This window comes from Myotis nattereri (genome assembly GCF_964212035.1).
Source record: "Myotis nattereri genome assembly, chromosome: 11".
Classification (NCBI taxonomy): domain Eukaryota; kingdom Metazoa; phylum Chordata; class Mammalia; order Chiroptera; family Vespertilionidae; genus Myotis; species Myotis nattereri.
In genome coordinates, this window is record NC_138086.1 from 41107441 (window position 1) to 41127129 (window position 19689).

Consider the following 19689-nt stretch of genomic DNA (forward strand, 5'->3'; position numbering starts at 1 on the left):
GAACCGGAGTTCAGAGCAGTCGGGAGCTTGTGATTCAAAAAGACAGCCGCGTCCTCAGGTGCCACCCCCTTTCCGCGAGCCGCCGCATACCTCTGCACTCAGCCTCCGCAGCTCCTCTGGCTCTCAGCGTGCTTTTCTTTTCTTCTAGTTGTAGAAATTACACTCAGCCAGCCTTCCTGTTGTTTTGGACGATGTTTGCTCCGTCCTTTGGGCTAATTTTCAATTGTTGTGGGAGGCGACTATTTCCCGGTGTTTATCTATGCCGCCATCTTAGTTTTTTTCGAGCTAAGCACATTTTTAAAGGTGTTCACCTACTGCCCTGGTGTGGCTCAGTTAGTTGGAGCATTGTCCCATACTACACTGAAAGGTCATGGGTTTTATTTCCACTCAGTCCACATCCAGACACGTCCAAGTTTCAGGTTCGATACCAGATCAGGGTACATAAGGGAGACAACTGATTAATGTTTCTCTCTCACATCGATGTCTCTCTCTCTTTCTCTCTCTCTCTCTCTCTCTCTCTCTCTCTCTCTCTCTTTTCCTCTCCCTTCATCTCCCTCTAAAAGTCAATTTAAAAAAAAAAAAAGTATTCACCTACCAACTACATATGGAATAGACACCTCATCAAACTTCAGAGACACAAGCAGTTAGTCAAACTTGAGAACAGCCTCTCCCAGCCCCCAGCATAAAAGCACGCTCTCTGGCACACTGTTTCTCTGTGAGCGTCATCTGAGCAGGTCTGTAGGGACTTGGGTAAATCTATGAAAAGCAGTCTTGCTTGAGAGATGAAATTAACATGCTCTGTGTAATTTTTCTAAAATCACTCTCCTTTCAGACTTTATAGATATCATTATTTTTAAAAGACTGTATGTATGTTAGATAACTTAAAAAATGACGGGGGGAAATAAAGCAGGGTAAGGGATAATGTGTTGACATTTTAGATAGCATATCTAAGGATTTTATTGAAAAGACTAAAGAAAATGAAGCAGCTGGTTGTGTAGGATACGGGGAGAAAGGGAACAGCAGCTGCAAGCACCCTGAGGAGCAGTATTTAGAAGTTAGGTGTGAGATATAATGGGGGTTGGGGCGGGGAATAGTGTGACTGGAGAGGTAGAAACATCATATAAAGTCCTGGTCAACGTTAAGACTTGGGATTTACTCCGACAGGAGAAACATTGAAGATTTTTGGGCAGAAGAATGGCATGATGTGATCACTTGGGCCACTGGGTTTATCTGAAAATATGCAAAGCGGAAGCAGGGAGACCAGTGGTGGTGATGAGAAGTGGCTAAATTCTGGTTTTATTCTTAAGGTAATGTTGATAGGGGAGAAAGAGAGGAATCAACTGGTAAATCCAAATTTTTAGAATATAAACTGGAAGAATGGAGTTGTGGATTTACTAAGATGTGGAAAACTCAAGGAGAAAATGGTGGTGGAGGGGACATGTCAGGAATTCAGAAATATCTGGCTAGAATAACTCTTTCTAGATAAAAAGAGGTCATATTCCTATTTTCACCATAGTAAAAATCTGAATCAAAATGCTTTTTTTTTTTGTAAATGAAAAAAAGACCATTTAAAAATTTTAACTATTATTAACAGTATCAATTTTTAGAGTTTTTTAAATTTTATTTTTTTCTTTATTGATTAAGGTATTATATATGTGTCCTTATCCCCCCATTGCCCCCTCCATCCACGCCCTCATGCCCTCACCCCGCTGGTGTCTGTGTCCATTGGTTAGGCTTATAAGCATGCATACAAGTCCTTTGGTTGATCTCTCCCCCTTACCCCACCCCCCGCACCCCTACCTTTCCTCTGAGTTGTTTACAGGGCCTATCTCTGGAGTACTTCCTTCCTGTCCCAAAAATGTATTGCAGGAGAATCTACCTGTAATACAGAGATTAAGCCTGCAAAGGAGCAGTTCATTTACTTTGTCCTGAAAAAAATATCGTTAATCAAATTTATAGATGAATGAAATCACTTCTTCCATGTTTATTAAAAGTCATTATGAAAATGTTATCTCTGGGCTCAGCTGACAATTCTACACTTAATGTGGCTTTTAATCAATGGCTACAAAATCAATTCTGTCATCACTGGGCACCTTAAGGAAGCTAAGTTACTACCAGTCAAAAAGTGTTTTCTCTTGGATTTATATCCTTACAGATACATATATTTTTTTAAAAGGAAACTATAGGAAAAAAACTAGAACCATGTTTTCCATAAGGTAGGGTTGTGTGGTGGAAAAGGCCCTCATTTAGGAGAAAAAAATGTAGTCTGAACTCCATCATCTACTGCATACCAGCAGTATGATCCTTAAAAAGGTACCCAATATTATTGAGCAGCAATAGATTATCATTCTTTTTTTAATATATTTTTATTGATTTCAGAGAGGACGGGAGAGGGAAAGAGAGATAGAAACATCAATGATGAGAGAGAATCATACTGATCGGCTGCCCCCTGCACACCCCACACTAGGGATCGAGCTCCAACCTGGACATGTACCCTGACTGGGCATCAAATCATGACCATCTGATTCATAGGTCAACGCTCAACCACTGGGTTATGCCAGCTGGGCAGACTTTAGAACACCTTCTTATAGCTTTATAATATATACTAGTGGCCCGGCGCACAAAAATTTGTGCACTCGGGGGGAGGGGGTGTCCCTCAGCCCGGCCTGTGCCCTCTCGCAGTCTGGGACCCCCTCGGGAGATAACGACCTGCTGGCTTAGGCCTGCTCCCGGGTGGCAGAGGGCAGGCCCAATCCCTAGGTGCAGCCCCTGGTCGGGCTCAGAGCAGGGCTGATTGGGGAGTTGGAGCACCGCCCCCTGTCATGCACAGAGCAGGGCGGATCGGGAGGTTACTATGCCACACACAGTCACGCTCAGGGTAGGGCCGATTGGGGGGTTGGGGCACCACCCCCTGTCACACTCAAGGCAGAGTCGATGGGGAGGTTGCGGCGCCACCCCCTGTCACACACAGAGCAGGGCCAATCAGGAGGTTGGGGCTCTGTACCCTGTCACGTACAGAGCAGGGCCCATCAGAGGGTTGGGGAGCTCCCCCCTGTCACGCACAGAGCAAGGCCCATCAGGGGGTTGGGGAGCTCCCCCCTGTCACGCACAGAGCAGGGCCGATCAGGGGGTTGAGGAGCTCCCCCCTGTCACTCACAGAGTAGGGCCGATAGGGGAGTTGGGGCACCACCCCCTGTCACACACAGAGCAGGGCGGATCAGGGGGTTAGGGCGCCGCACTCTGTCACACTCAGGGCAGGGCCAATGGGGAGGTTACGGCTCTACCTCGTCACACACAGAGCAGGGCCCCGGGGGGGGGGGGGAGGGTTGGGGTGCCGCACCCTGTCACACACAGATCCTCAGGGCAATCAGGGGGTTTGGGTGCTGCCCCCTGTCACACTGATCCTGGTGCCGGGAGGCCTCTCAGCTCCGCTGATCCCAGTGCTGGGAGGCATATTACCCTTTTACTATATAGGCTAGAGGCCTGGTGCACGGGTTGGGGCAGGCTGGTTTGCCCTGAAGGGTGTCCTGGATCAGGGTGGGGTTCCCCACTGGGGTGCCTGGCCAGTCTGGGTGAGGGGCTGAGGGCTGTTTTCAGGCTGGCGGGTGACTGAAGCTCCCAACCGCTCCTTTTTTTCTTTTTTTTTAAATTCTGGGCCAGCTTTAGCTCTGAGGCTTGGCTCCAGCTCTTAGGCCTCGGCTGCTGAAAGCAAGTATCTGGTTTGTTTGGGTTCTATAATCGAAACACTGTTTCAACTCCAGCTCTGAGATCCTGGCTGGCTGAAAGCAGGTTTCTGGAGTTTGTTTAGATTCTATATTTGTAACAATGTTTCAAACTGCAAGCTCAGAGGCTGGCAGCGGCAGGCGGGGAACATTGGCTTCCTCCATCACTGAAGCAAGCAAGCCTCATGTTCACTTCAAGCTGCCTGACTTCCAGCCGCCATCTTGGATGGCAGTTAATTTGCATATCGCCCTGATTAGCCAATGGGAAGGGTAGCAGAGGTACGGCTAATTACCATGTTTCTCTTTTAGTAGATAGGATATAAAGTAGTATTAATCTTATAAATTACATTTAATTGTTTTTATAAATAGAAGTAATTATTTTTTTTTATCACAGAATCTATTCATTTATTTACTCATTCAAATATTATTGCTTAGTTAGTGCCTTGCTGATCAAACTTTAAAGTAAAGCTCATCATTTGCTTGGGAAGTACAGGAACGTTTTCAATGCAGGTAAAAGCTGGAGGAATGGATGAATGGATAGATAGATCAATCAATCAAATGATAGTGTACATGAAACTGCTTTATAAAATTTGAAGTGCACTTTCAATGTTGACTGTGAGTATTAAGGGGAAGTATTCACCTGCCTTTATAATATACTAGGGGCCCAGTGCATGAACTCATGCACCTTGAAAGGAACTGTGGGCCATGAGGCTGTGGTGGGCACAGGGATGGGTCTCAGCCCATCCTCCATGCCCCAGCCCGGCCCCTCCTGACACAGTCCCCAGTCCCCTCTCTGCCAGCAGCTCCACTCCCGCTGCCACCACTCCCATGCGCTGACAGTGCCAGCCCTGTTTGCACCCACTGACAGCGTGGAGCAATTGGGGCCGGCGCCAGCAGCAGGTGTGAGCGGGGCTTGTGTTGTCAGTGGGTGTGAGCAGTGGCTGCTGCCCCTATCGCCCCTCAGGAGCAGGGGCAGGTGGAGAAGCCCTGAGGGGCAATCAGGGCCAGCAGCTGCCACTCGTACCCACTGACGGTGCCAAGTGATTGGGACTGGCGCCGGGTGCCAACAGCAGGTGCAAGTGCCGGGAGGGACCGTGGTGCATGGGAGCAAAGAATTTTCAGTAACTACCAGAGGCTCACCCCGATGACAGCGACTGGCACCCTTCCTTGGTCTGGCACCCCAGCTCACCTGCTCCACCATCCCGCCGTGGGCAATGCCCACCATGTTCTGCACTCTGCTGCCTGCTATCTATGCCTGTCATGCTCCATGTGCACCCCCTGGTGGTCAGTGCACGTCATAATAATCAGTTGTTTGGTTGTTTGGTCTATGTGCATATTAGCCTTTTATTATATAGGACTATTTTCCTATACAATAACAGCAAATAATAGAATTTGGGTTTTGAAGGTGTCTTGACAATGCATGTATTAAATTAATGTTAAGCCACACTGCCACCTTATGAGGAAACTCGATAGCTGTTTTTATTCTCCACCCCAAAATATATTTAGCATAGTATTTAGCACTTTCCATCAGAAGATATTTAAAAAAAAAAGTGGTACCACTAAGATTATCCAGCTATAAAATAGACATAACAATATGACCCAATCTAAATATAACCCTCATTAAAATTTCTTAAGAAGAAATTACAGTAAAAAATAGAAATTCTCTTGTAATTCACAGTCAAAAGAAATTAAGTCCTATTGCCCCTATGAGTTAAAATTCCTAAGGAAATCGTAGTCCAAAATTAATCCTCCTCAATTTCTTATTCTACCCAACCTCAAGAGGGTGAATTCTCCATGCTGGGGAGAAGCAGTCTTCATCAGCTCCAGACTATATCATTCTTTTGGAGGCTCAACTGAACCCCCTGCGTGCACTCCCTGGTGGTCAGTGCACATCATAATAATCAGTTGTTTGGTTGTTATCACTAAGTCTCTCATAATATGCATTTTAAAGGGTCTAAAAAGTTAATAGGACATAAAAGATTATCACAGCATTTGTCCCATATCCATGAAATTTATAAAAAAATACATTACTCAGCTCCTAAAAATTCTCACAGATACAATTACGCTTCCAAATTGACTATTCATAATGCCAAATATCACAAAAGAGTCTCAGTGTATCTGAGTGAAGGAAAGTGGAACACAATTCACAACCTGTGAAATTAAACTCAATTCCACCAAAGGGGTAATGGAAGCAGTGAGTTTATCAGGAGGCAAAAACCACCTAATGAGACCATCCCTAACCTCAAGTTGCTTTTTCTGTGTGTTTGTTTTTACAATGTTGGAAAATTGCAAAGGTCAGGCTCAGTCATTTTAGGTGCTTTCTTTTCTATTCAGACCCTATTAATTTTTATTTCTTCTTTCAGCTCTGTGTTTCTTGTATCCCAGTGTTGAGTTGTCAGCATTCTTTAATGACACAACCTCCATTATGACTTCTAACAGATATTTCATTCCTGTGTCTTATTAGCTATTTCTGCTGCCTCTTCTTATAGAATACTTAGTTTTAAATAATCCTCTTAAGAAAGGGCTCTTCTTTTCTCCCACAGTTGACTCAGATAAATAATCACATCAATGGACTTTTGTATTAAGTTTGCTATTGATTCTTGTGCCCTACTATTTGCAGCCAAGTGAGGACCAATAGTGCTTCTCAAAACACTGTCATTTACCTCACACCCATTAGAATGTCTATTATCAAAAAGACAATCTATATATATTGGCTAATATGCAAAGTGTCCCTGCAGGAGTTCGACTGGGAGTTCTATTGCTTGCTATGATGTGTGCTGACCACCAGGAAGTGGCACAGAATAAAGGAAGGCCTCAGCCAGCAGCTAGCAGCCAGGGAAGGGAGGCCCCAGCTGGCAGCCAGAGGCCCCGATCAGCCCTGATCGCCAGCCAGGCCTAGGGACCCTACCCATGCACGAATTTCATGCACCAGGTGTCTAGTAAATAATGAGTGTTGTCAAGGATGTGGAAAAAAGGGAACCACAGTGCACTATTGGTGGGAATGTAAATTGGTGCAGCCACTATGGAAAGCAGTATGGAGGTTCCTGAAAAAATTAAAAAGTAGAACTATAATATGATACAGCAATTCTGCTTCTGGGCATTTATCCAAAGAAAACAAAAACATATTTAAAAAAATATATGCATGCCTATATTCATTACAGCATTATTTACAGCTAGAGGCCTGGTGCACGAATTTATGCATGGGTGGGGTCCCCCCGCCTGGCCAGCGATCAGGCCAATCAGGGCCATGGGAGGTTGACCAGCTATGGGGAGGGGCCACGGGAGGTTGGCCGGCCGTGGGAGGTTGGCTGTGGGAGTGCACTGACCACCAGGGGGTAGCTCCTTCATTGAGTGTCTGCTCCTGGTGGTCAGTGCATATCATAACGAAAGGTCAACTGGTCGTTCATCATAACAGTCACTTAGGCTTTTATATATATAGATAGACAAAATATAGAAACAACTGAAGTGTCCATTAGTATAATGAATGACTGGATAAAGAAAATGTAAATACTAGTATATACACAATGAAATACTAGTCAGCCATAAAAAAAAAAAAAAATGGAATCTTGCCATTTGTGACAACATACATAGACCTTGAGGGCATTATACCAAATGAAATGTCAGACAAGTAAGGGAATACCATCTGATCTCTCTTATATGTAGGCTATAAAAACAAAACAAAATAAAGCAAATAAAAAAGCTCAAAGATACAGAGAACAGATTGGTGGCTTCCAGAATGGAGGGAGTTGGGGGGGGGGGGGGGCAAAATGTATGAAGAGGGCCAAAAGTTATAAAATGAATAAGTCATGGGGATGTAATGTACAAAATGGTGAGTATAGCTAGTAATACTGTATTGCATATTTGAAAATTGCTAAGTGAGTAAATCTTAAAAGTCCTCATCACAAGAAAAAAAAAGTGCCCTGGCCAGATGATTATCGTGTGCACTGAAAGGTCACTGGTTCCATTCCCAGTCACGGCACATACCCAGGTTACAGGCTCCATGCCCGGTTGGGGTGTGTGCTGGAGGACGCCGATCTTTGTTTCTCTTTCGCATTGATGTATCACTCTCTCTCTCTTTTTCCCTTCATCTCTCTAAAAATCAATAAAAATATATTTTAAAAATAAGAAAAAATTTATAATTACATATAGTGATGGATGGTAACTAGACTTACTGTGATGATCATTTAACAGTGTATACAAATATCGAATCATTACTTTGTACACCTGAAGTTAATACGTTATATGTCAATTACACCTTATAAAAATAAACACTATCATTCTTAGTATTTCCCTTTGCAATCGTCCAAAATCTCATTTGAAATTCTAATAATTCAATTTTTTAAAAATAAACCTTTTCATGCTAGAATAGTTTTTAATAGATTTAAATAAAAGTTGCAAAGATAGTACAGAGTTCCCATACACTTACACCCAGTTTTCCCTAATATTAAAATAATATGTTATGATTGTACAATTGCCACAAATAACTAATCATTATTAATACATGATCTAAAGTCCATGCTTTATTCAGATGCCTTTTAGTCTTTACCTAAGGTCCTTTTTCTGTCCCGTGCTCCCACTCGAGATTCCACGTTACATGTATTCTCCTGTGTCCACAGGCTGCTCTTGGTTGTGACAGTCTCTAGCTTTTCTTGTTTTTCAGGACCTTGACTATTTTATAGAGCACTGGTAACAATCCAATTATTACTTAAATAGGTTCCTTTCTTTTTCTATTTGATGTACTAGTAGTGTTTGCTGAGTTTAAGTAACTTTTTTCCATTTGCTTTCCTTGTGTTTTTCTAATAAAGAAGCTTGTGTTTCTAATATACTTCTCTAAATGATATCTTCTGGGGCCTCCCATAAGTGAGAGATATGGAAATCAGGGAATCTGAGTCTGCCCCAGGTATTTTGTCCATTTTCTCTTCTTTTGTTGGGTAATCCCAACGATTGGATACCACTTTTTAGACTAACATAAAGACAAAGCCTGGAACTATTGCTGTTCTATCTCTCTTTTTTGTTGTGCCCTCCTATAGGACACGAATTCCATAAATTTCTCATGCATGTTCCCTATGGACAAAGGGAATACCAGACTGCTACCTTGTAATAACTCACTTACTAATGGCTTGAATATTTTACTCCAACTTCCGTATGTGTCCATATGTCCTTGAAACCAAATGACTTATTAATCCAAATCTTCCAGGCTTGTTTACACAATTATCCTTAAAAGGGATTCTTTATCTTCAGTTCCAAAAAGGTCATCTCTAGAGTTGTTTCAACATCCAGCACAGTTACTCAATCCTGGTCTCTGAGGTCCTGGTATTCCCTCTGTCAGAATTCTTTGAGTCCCAGTCATTCTTACTGTCCTACTAACACTAAACCAATATCTTTCCTTTCTCTTTTTCTTTTTATAGAGCAATTAGACTTAGGTTTAACTCTTTTCCCTTTTATAGTTGACTATCCTGGCCTTTTAAGTTCTCCTTTCCCCCTTCGAATCTGTCTGGTCTGTCAGCTAAAAATAACAACTTTTCTAATAAGCAACTCTCTTTCTCCAGCTTACTTAGCCAGTCCCCTTTATTTCATTTTGAACTAATCATTTCAGTTGATTTTTTAATGGCCTGGAAAAGAAATTTGATTTCTGGAGTTAAATGGTACAACTCTTTTTAATTGCTTTCTTAGACTGTGGGTTTGCAAGACCTTAATTTTGAGCTGTATCTTTATTTTATTCTAAGAGGATAACATACCTGTTCACAAAAAGGACTTCCATTCATTTTTAGTTATTCATTCATAATAGTCCATCACACACCTGGAAAAACTCATAATTTGGTCTGGGAAATCAGGATCCGTTATGAAAGTTCATTCAGTTAACAAATCTGAAGCCAATTTGTGATCACATCGTTTATTCCTTCCACACTTTTCTTTCTTGGCCTTGAAGGTAGCTGACATGACATAGAGGCGAACAGAGTAAGTCACCTGGTCTAGTACTGCCTACAGAGCTCTGGCACAAACAGTACAAAGCTAAAAGCTTACCGGTGTTGTGTTGAACATGTAAAACTCAGCTGCCTGTTCACATGATACTGTTACTCCTTCCAAGGTCAAAAAGGACTGGTTAGCTTCACCTGAAATACCAGGCCTAGCTGTGCCTATGAATTTCAAGGTCCTGCTGTCACAGTTTCACCTAAAGGCAACTATTTCCAGGAATGCTGAGGTCACCTGGGCAGCTAGGTTTGTCTTAGGCACAGGTGCATGCAGTCTTGCCTGAATAAAAATTGTCACTTTCTTGAGACAAAGTTATTATATGCTTCAGTGACCCCTCAAAGTCAGAAATCCCACCTGGCCAATTTACTAAAGCCTGAGGCCTAATGCCACCAAGGTACATGCGCTAAAAGCGAATATTAAATTGTAAAAAGCAGTCATATGGCTGCTATATAGAGTTACAACTTACCAAAGTCAAAAAACCACGACTCTAACTTCTAATCTGTTTGGGAAGTCAAAAACCAAAGCCACCATGTTGGATGGTTTAGGATCTTGCTTTCATAAGATGCCTCTACCTCCACATTTCCTTCCCAACTTTTATGTCTTACCTATTGTCAGGAGATCTGGTCCAATGTTATGCAGATTTAATACATAACATTCTTCTCTCCCTACTGAAGTTCAGAACCAAGTGAGAACTGACCAAAAAGTCAGGGGGATGGAGACGCCCCCTTTGTAACTGAGGAAACTGATGGGGTAATAGCTTACATATGTATCCACAATGTATTCCTAACACTACATCGCCCCCGCCCCCCGCCCCCAGATCAGGCCATCTACCATATCTTAGGGAGAAACACAGAAAACTATATTGCATCTAAAGAAACCATCAACAAAACAACGAGAAAACCCACTGTGTGGGAAAACATATTTGCCAATGTCATATCTGATAAGGGCCTAATCTCCAAAATTTATAGGGAACTCATACAACTCAACAAAAGGAAGATAAACAATCCAATCAAAAAATGGGCAAAGGACCTAAATAGACACCTCTCAAAAGAGGACATTCAGAAAGACAAGAGACATATGAAAACATGCTCAAAGTCACTAATCATCCGAGAGATGCAAATCAAAACAACAATGAGGTACCATCTCACACCTGTCAGACTGGCTATCATCAACAAATCAACAAACGACAAGTGCTGGAGAGGATGTGGAGAAAAAGGAACACTTGTGCACTGCTGGTGGGAATGCAGACTGGTGCAGCCACTATGGAAGACAGTATGGAGTTTCCTCAAAAAACTTCAAATGGAACTCCCATTTGACCCTGTGATCCCACTTCTAGGAATATATCCCAAGAAACCAGAAACACCAATCAGAAAGGATATATGCACCCCTATGTTCATAGCAGCACAATTCACCATAGCTAAGATCTGGAAACAGCCTAAGTGCCCATCAGTAGATGAATGGATTAGAAAACTGTGGTACATCTACAAGATGGAATACTATGCTGCTCTAAAAAGGAAGGAATTCTTACCATTTGCAACGTCATGGATGGAACTGGAGAGCATTATGCTAAGTGAAATAAGCCAGTCAATGAAGGAAAAATACCACATGATCTCACTCATTCATGGATAATAGAGACCATTATAAACTTTTGAACAATAATAGATACAGAGGCAGAGCTGCCTCAAACAGATTGTCAAACTGCAGCGGGAAGGCCAGGGAGGGTTGGGGGGCAGGAGGTACGGGGGTAAGAGATCAACTAAAGGACTTATATGCATGCATATAAGCATAACCAGTGGACATAAGACATTGGGGGGTAGGGGAGGCTAGGGGACTGTCTAGGGCGGAGGGATAAAATGGACACATATGTAATACCCTTTGTAATACTTTAAGCAATAAATTTTAAAAAAAAAGAAAACTATATTGCATCTAATAAAAAACTCTGAATTTGTAAGGCAAGCCTTTATTTTATGCACCACTAAGAACCTTTTAAATTAGGACCTGCATTTAAACATAAGATATATAAAGATATATTTATTCAGAGATGCTAAGGTATTAAAAAAAAATGTGTCTTAGAACTGAAGAAATATGAAGGATCTCTACACAAAACAGGCAGATCCCACACAAAGTAAGTAAAGGGAAGCAGTTAAGCCACACAAGTTCTTTGCATGATCCCCGTGTGTTAGTATGAAGGTTGACTCCTGCCCTGGGGAGCGGGAGAGAGGACATAGAGTCCAGCCGGTGCCAGCCTAATTCTTGAGAATAAGAAACAAGGAGAAAAGGGCTTCCTTCACTCAATCAAAAATTAATGTTCGATTTCAAAGAATTTGCGAAAGGATGAAAGGTAATGCAGAAAGTAATCTCTAAATCTTTATTAATATTGAAAAAAACTCATCCTTCATAAAAGAAATCTCCTACAGGAAAAATATCCTAAGTATAAAGTTAATATCTATTTGTAACTTGGAAACAATATTACTATGTGGAAATTTTAATTTTATGAGCATAATTAAAGCACAGTAAACATTTTGGACTATTCACAATTTTCAAACATTAAAGCAGCATGTTATACAATCAATGTAAATAAGGCCCAGAACTTGCTTTTACCAGAACAACACACTTCTATATTTGGTCTAACAAGTTTAATCAGTTTTAACTGCTAGTTTATCTGAATGGTCTCAGTGGTAACTTTCCTTTTAAATCAGAGCTATTACAGTTCTAGTCTCTAGAGCAAGAACAGAATGCTCATTTTCTATTTGTCATGACTCAAAGCATGCTTGCTCAGTGTCATGGATAAAAGGACAATCAGGATGGGAGAAAGGACCAATGAAAGCAAATTCATAACCAAATGATGGAGCCCAAAGGGCTCATAGGTATTATATAAAGGCAATATTGTATATTTATCAAGGTATACTATAAAGACAATATTGTATATTCATCATCTTTGGAGTCAGACAGACCTGAGCTCTAGTATTGGCACCATTACTTACTAAGTGAGCAGACTGCTTAACCTCACTTCATTTCAGTTTTTTCATCTATATAAAGTAATAATAAGTCCTCCCTCTCAGGCTTGTTGTATGAATTATGAGGCAATATATATAAACCACTAGCATGGTATCTGACCCATAGAAAATGCTCAGAAATGTAAATTCTTATTTTATATCATGGGAGAAGACACAAGATGCTGCCTTACCATTGGTTATTAGTTACCTCAACAGGTGGTTTAGGTCCTCTGCCTCTGGGCACAGGTAGAATTACATCTCTGGCCCCTTGTAGTTGCTAGGATTAGTTCTGCCCATGAGCAATAAATAGAATTTATGGCCTCTTTTCTGGACAGAGCATTTAAGTGTCCTTGTGAGACCCTCCAGATCTTTCTTCTCTTTGCCACAACTGGCGGTGATCCATAGTGGCTGTTCCACCAGCCTGAGTCCCAGAGTAAGGACAACATAAAGCAAAGCTCCTCAAACAAGTACTTTGAGTGTTGTTTTAACCCAATGAGATTTTTGGGATTGTTATTACCAGAGCATGATTTAATCAGCCCTTACAGGTACACTTCGTTAATCTCATCTATAAGAATCGAGTGTTCTCAGACAACACTGTGGTGATTACCAAAGGGGAAGGAGGGTGCGGATGAAGTAGAAGAGGGTAAAGTGGGAATAAATGGTGATGAAAGGAGATGACTTTTCACAACAATACTATATAGAGATGATGTATTATAGAACTGTACAGCTGAAACCTATGCAATTTTTTAAAAATTTGTTTTCATTGATTTCAAAGAGGAAAGGAGAGAGAGAGGGAAACATCAATGATGAAAGAGAATTATTGAGCAGCTGCCTCCTGCATGCCCCCTACTGGGGATGGAGCCCACAACCAGGCCATGTGCCCTGACCAGGTATCGAACTGTGACCTCCTGGTTCATAGGTCGATGCTCAACCACTGAGCCACTTCAGCTGGGTTGAAACCTATGAAATTTTATTAACCAAAGTCACCCCAATAAATTCAATAAAATTTAAAAAGAAAATCTAGTGCACTGTCAAGCGTATACAGGGCAATTAGGAAGTGGCTGTCTCAGCCGAAGTCTCCTGCTTTGAAACTGCACTGCTGCTATTTGGCATTAAGTCCAAAAGGTAGAGCTGTGTAGGAGAGGCATGAGCTCTAGGTGAGATAAAGGGCCCCTGGAGACCCCTGAGTCTGCTCTGAAACATTCATTTAATGTCTAATTCCTGTATTTAAAGTAAAATGCCCCCAAAGAACATTGTCTGCTTCTTAGTAATTCTTTCAAACCACTGAACTAATCAAAACCAAGAAAACAAACCACTTTAGGGAGCTTTTTTCTCCTAAACTTGATTCAAAATTAAACATTAAAAAAAGTCATTTTTGAAATGAAAATTGTAGGAATTTTCTAATAATCCTGGGATTTTAGCATTAGAAGATGTGTTAGAAGGCATTTAGACCCCGCCCTCATCCAAAGGTCAAACAAATCTTTTGTGATCAGGGATTCTTTTTTTTTATTTCCCTTTATTGATTAAGATATTACAAATGTGTCCTTATCCCCCCAATGTCCTCTCATCCCCCCAATCCTGCCCTCACCCTCACCCCCTGTTGTCCACATCCATCGCCTATGTTTATATGCATGCATACAAGTCTTTTGGTTGATCTCTCCCCTTCACCCCCACCCTCCCCTACCTTCCCTCTGAGTTTTGAGCATCTAATAAATGCTTCTCTGTCTCTACATCTGTTTTTGTTCATCGGTTTATGTTGTTCATCATAAGGTGTCCTTGGAGGGTTTGTTAAAACATAGGTGGTTGGGCCCTACCCCCTCACCACTCCCCTTCCCCAGAGTTTTTGGCTCAGTAAGTCTGTAATGAGACTGCAGAATTTGCATTTCTAACAAGTTCCCAGGGGACACTCAAAGGGCTGGGGTGGAGATCACACTTGGAGCACATCTGCCATAGATCACCTTTACTGATCATAACTGTTTCCTATTGTTTGTGTACTCTAGTACAGTGCCTATCAGACAGCAGACACTTGATAATTTTTTGTTGAATTGAGTTAGTGATTCCTTAGCTTCTATGAAGAACCATTCAATGAGTAAGATGGTGTTAAGACCTGAGAAAAGACCATAATTAACCCAATTCATGCACAAGTTGACCATGATGGTAAGACAATGGAAGAACTTGTAAGTATACATCGTGTTGAGTAAAAGTCTAGATACAACATACCATATGATTCCATTTACACAAAGTTCAAAACTAGGCATAATAACTAAACTATAGAGGTAGAGGTCAGAATAATGGGTTACCTTTGAGGAGGAAGACGGGATTGTGGTTGAGAGGGGCAGAAGGAAACTTCTGGAGTTTTGCAATGTTCTACTCTTTCACGTGGGTAATGGCTACATGAGTGTTGTCTTTGTGATCATTCACTGAGATGCACATTTATTTTTAATACTTTTTTCTATATGTGGGTTATACTTCATAATAAAATAGTTTTTTAAAAAAAATCATGTTTTTTATAATTACATTATCACAATATCAACTTTGCTATGTCCTACATCATCCTTCCACGGTTATAATCAAGCAGGTTGTTGGCAATGTCGTAGAAGTTCATTCATTCGATAAATATGTTCCAGACCCTGCACCAGGTTTCAGGCAAAGGAGACTGAACAAGAGGACATGGTGCCTTTCCTCATAGTTTACTGTGCAGTTGATTAGATCATGAGAGCAAGAGGGGATTATAGGTACTAACCAAAAAAAAAAAAAAAATCTTCATAAGATTTTGGCTTCATTATTTAATTTAGATCTTATACAGATTTATCACCATCATACTTCCAATCATTATTTTCACAGTAGGTTTATAATCTCATTGATTTCCAAGGAAACTGAAACTCTCAGTAGTGATATCATTCCTTAAAGCTAACACTTACCTGGGAGAGGTAATCATTATCTGGTCAAGCCTTTAATAGGAATGGGTTTATCTGATAACGCTTTTTTTCCCTTGTAACACTACTGAAGATTAAATCCTGTGGACAAGATGAACTCAGCAGAATTTTGAAGGGGGAATAAGGTGAGGCTATAAAAAACCACCTAAAGGTAGAGTACCTGTAAGCATAGAGGGGTTTGTGGAAGGGAATGGGCATAACAGAAAAGCATCATCTTGTGAATATGGAGTAATGAGAGGCAGGGCAGGATCCTGGAATATACAGTGGATTAAAAATCAATTCACTTGATGGAAATTCTGGATCTACTACCCATTTGCTATATGACCTAGAATAAGTCACTGAATTTTTCTTAGCCTTAGGTTTCTCATCTAGAAAATAGGAACAATCGTATTTTTTGACTCAAAGAATGATGGTAAAATAAGGAAGTGAAAGCAGTTTGAAAACTCAAAAATTATATTCAAAGAAAAAATGTTAATAATATAAGCATGAAGAGACCTCTCAGGAAGGCTTCGTGGGCATCACAGATTTACCACGGCTATTTCTGCGAGAGGGAACGTAATGGAAGAAGTCATAGTTCCCATCCTATGATAAAGTGACAAGCCTTTTGAATGCTTTCCTTTGCCTGGATGTTTTACTTTCTATGTAAACTAGGAGGGGTACAGAGTGCTCCTAAAATCAAGTCACTCTTACCTGCTTTCCAATATACTCCTTTAGTGGAAGAAAAAAAATTGAGCGACAGCTGGCAAAAGAATTCAGAATAACTTTAAATATGCCTTTGAGAATGACCACGAGCTGGAACATCATCAAATTTGGATTCTGGGCAGAAAACTATTTGAGAGGGACTGGGGTAGCTGCCTTCTCACCGAGCCTTCCAGTGTTCTTACTCAGCAAGTCTCTCATCGCCACACGTGATCAAACATCAGTTAGGAAGTTAGATTCTTAGCGTGTGCATGGGCAAGAGTCAGGTGGTCAAGAGCAGCTTTATCACTGGAAGAGTAAATGAAGGAACAAAAAGAATTCACTTAAGGCAGAGAAAGGGGTTTGTACTTTCTTCCCTGAAAACTGTAAGAAGAGATCAACCTCTCAGCACTCTGATCATTGCAACTAATAAAAGCACAGTCATTCTACAACTTTTCGAATCTACATAATTATGCTTTAGGAAAAATAATGACTCATTAATGTAAAGATTTGTGACTAACACGTAACTTTAACAAACATTTCCCTAAAACTTTAAACCAATCCTTCTTTTTAGTCTGAGATGTTCTACTTTGAACAGTGTGGAGTTTTTGATTTGCATTTTGTACTACTAATTTGACACTGCATCTAATTGATGTGTCATGCCCTGGGTGACTGAATCTCCACTACCAAACTAAGCCAGAGAATAGAAACAATTGCCTAATTAAGGTTTTGACTGGATTGTTAAGATAATTCAAGCAAAACATTTTTTGCCTGAGAAAAATTTTCCTGAAGCTTGAATTTATTCTATTAAATCCTGGCCTAAGAATGACAGCAAATCTTAAATCTTACATTAACATTTGTATAGTATCTCCACCCAGAATCTTTCCTCTCGTAAGGTGTCCTCATACTAGATCAGACAAAAAAAAAAAAATTCTTTATTATTCATGACCTTGATTTTACTTATGGATAAGGTTTCCCTAGTAGACACATTGCCTTTCATGCTAAAAAAATAAAAGATTCATTTACAAACTTGGAGAACTTACTAGCTATTATTCAAACATATGAAAAAGGTTAAAGAAGAAAAGGTAGAGATCGGAGACAAAGATTTTTTGTTTTCTTACTTTTGTTTTTAATGAAACGAATATTTCCAAGGTAGCAAGTTAAACTAAATTTAAAAAGCAGAATATTGTGAATTAAAGTAAAATAACATGAAATATAATGCTGAAACCTGAGGACATCTCCCATAGTCATAAAGACAATGTTTGGAACATTCCTAAAAACAAAGTTCCGTATTGAGTGAAAGCATTTTTCTGGCTGTCTGCTCCACAGCACCAAGAGCTAGTTATATTGAAGTAATCTGTCATGCACACCCAGCATGTAGCACACTGCCTGGCACAGAATACACCCTCAATAAATACTTATTATTTAATGAATCATCAGAACAGAGCCTCCAGAGGTATCTCAGTAGAAAACATTCATGCTTCAGAAGTCAACACTCATTTTTTTGTTTGTTTGGTTGAGTTGTGTGTGAGTGTGTGTGCTTAAAATGCATATCTTTACTTCACGTTCTCCCAAATAGCTCTAACGGCATATTTGTGTTAGGAATTTATACACATACCTATCAATATAAGTAGTCTGCAATGCGATTTAGGATTTTCTTTAAACAGACACGTATTTTTAGGCCCTAAAGATCTTAAATGATATATACTGCTTTTGGATAAAAAATTAGCCAGTCATTAATGTAATTAAGAACAGGTACTACAGTTGACCTTGGCCCAAAAGGGTCACTTGGCCACAGCCTAAAAAAAGACCAAGTAAGTGCTCTCAATAGGCAACTACAAACATTGACCCTCCCATAGATGATCTATCTGTGTCACTTCACTTTCCAATAAAAAATAAATCATGGGCTAGAACACTTTTTCTAGTATAGAAAAGGTTTAAGAGGCAAGCCATGAGATCACTCCCTGAATCAGACACCACTGGCTGGCCGACCCATCTGCCAATCCCATTTGCTCTTTTTCTTGATGCTTTACAGAAAAGAGAGTGGAAAAACTAATTGCATACTTTTCCAACCTAATTTGTAGCTATGGGCCATCATATGATCAGGTCTGGCTGGTCAGACATAAACTATGCGATATGGCTTCGATAAAGATTGTGCTTTCTTATATGAAAACATGCTCAAAGTCACTAATCATCCAAGAGATGCAAATCAAAACAACAATGAGGTACCATCTCACACCTGTCAGACTGGCTATCATCAACAAATCAACAAACGACAAGTGCTGGAGAGGATGTGGAGAAAAAGGAACACTTGTGCACTGCTGGTGGGAATGCAGACTGGTGCAGCCACTATGGAAGACAGTATGGAGTTTCCTCAAAAAACTTCAAATGGAACTCCCATTTGACCCTGTGATCCCACTTCTAGGAATATATCCCAAGAAACCAGAAACACCAATCAGAAAGGATATATGCACCCCTATGTTCATAGCAGCACAATTCACCATAGCTAAGATCTGGAAACAGCCTAAGTGCCCATCAGTAGATGAATGGATTAGAAAACTGTGGTACATCTACACGATGGAATACTATGCTGCTCTAAAAAGGAAGGAACTCTTACCATTTGCAACGTCATGGATGGAACTGGAGAGCATTATGCTAAGTGAAATAAGCCAGTCAATGAAGGAAAAATACCACATGATCTCACTCATTCATGGATAATAGAGACCATTATAAACTTTTGAACAATAATAGATACAGAGGCAGAGCTGCCTCAAACAGATTGTCAAACTGCAGCGGGAAGGCCAGGGAGGGTTGGGGGGCAGGAGGTACGGGGGTAAGAGATCAACTAAAGGACTTATATGCATGCATATAAGCATAACCAGTGGACATAAGACATTGGGGGGTAGGGGAGGCTAGGGGACTGTCTAGGGCGGGGGATAAAATGGACACATATGTAATACCCTTTGTAATACTTTAAGCAATAAATTAAAAAAAAAAAAAGATTGTGCTTTCTTGACACACAGGGCAAAAACACCTTACACTGCTGATCTGTCCATTCTTGTCTCCTGAGTGAATGATGAGATAGCTGGATCTTGAGTAATGCATAGTGGCCAGTCCACTGGGCCACGCTTTTTCCTAAAGGACCTCTCTTACATATTGCATCATATTGTATTTTTTTAAATATGTTTTCACTGATTTTTTAGAGAGAGAAGAAGGGAGGAGGAGATAGAGAAACATCAATGACATTGATTGGCTGCCTCATGATACCTACTGGGAATCAAAGCTGGAATGCAACTTGGGCATGTGCCCTGACCTAGAATCAAACTGGTGGCCTCTTGGTGCATGGAATCAAACTGGTGACTTCTTGGTACATGGGATGACAAC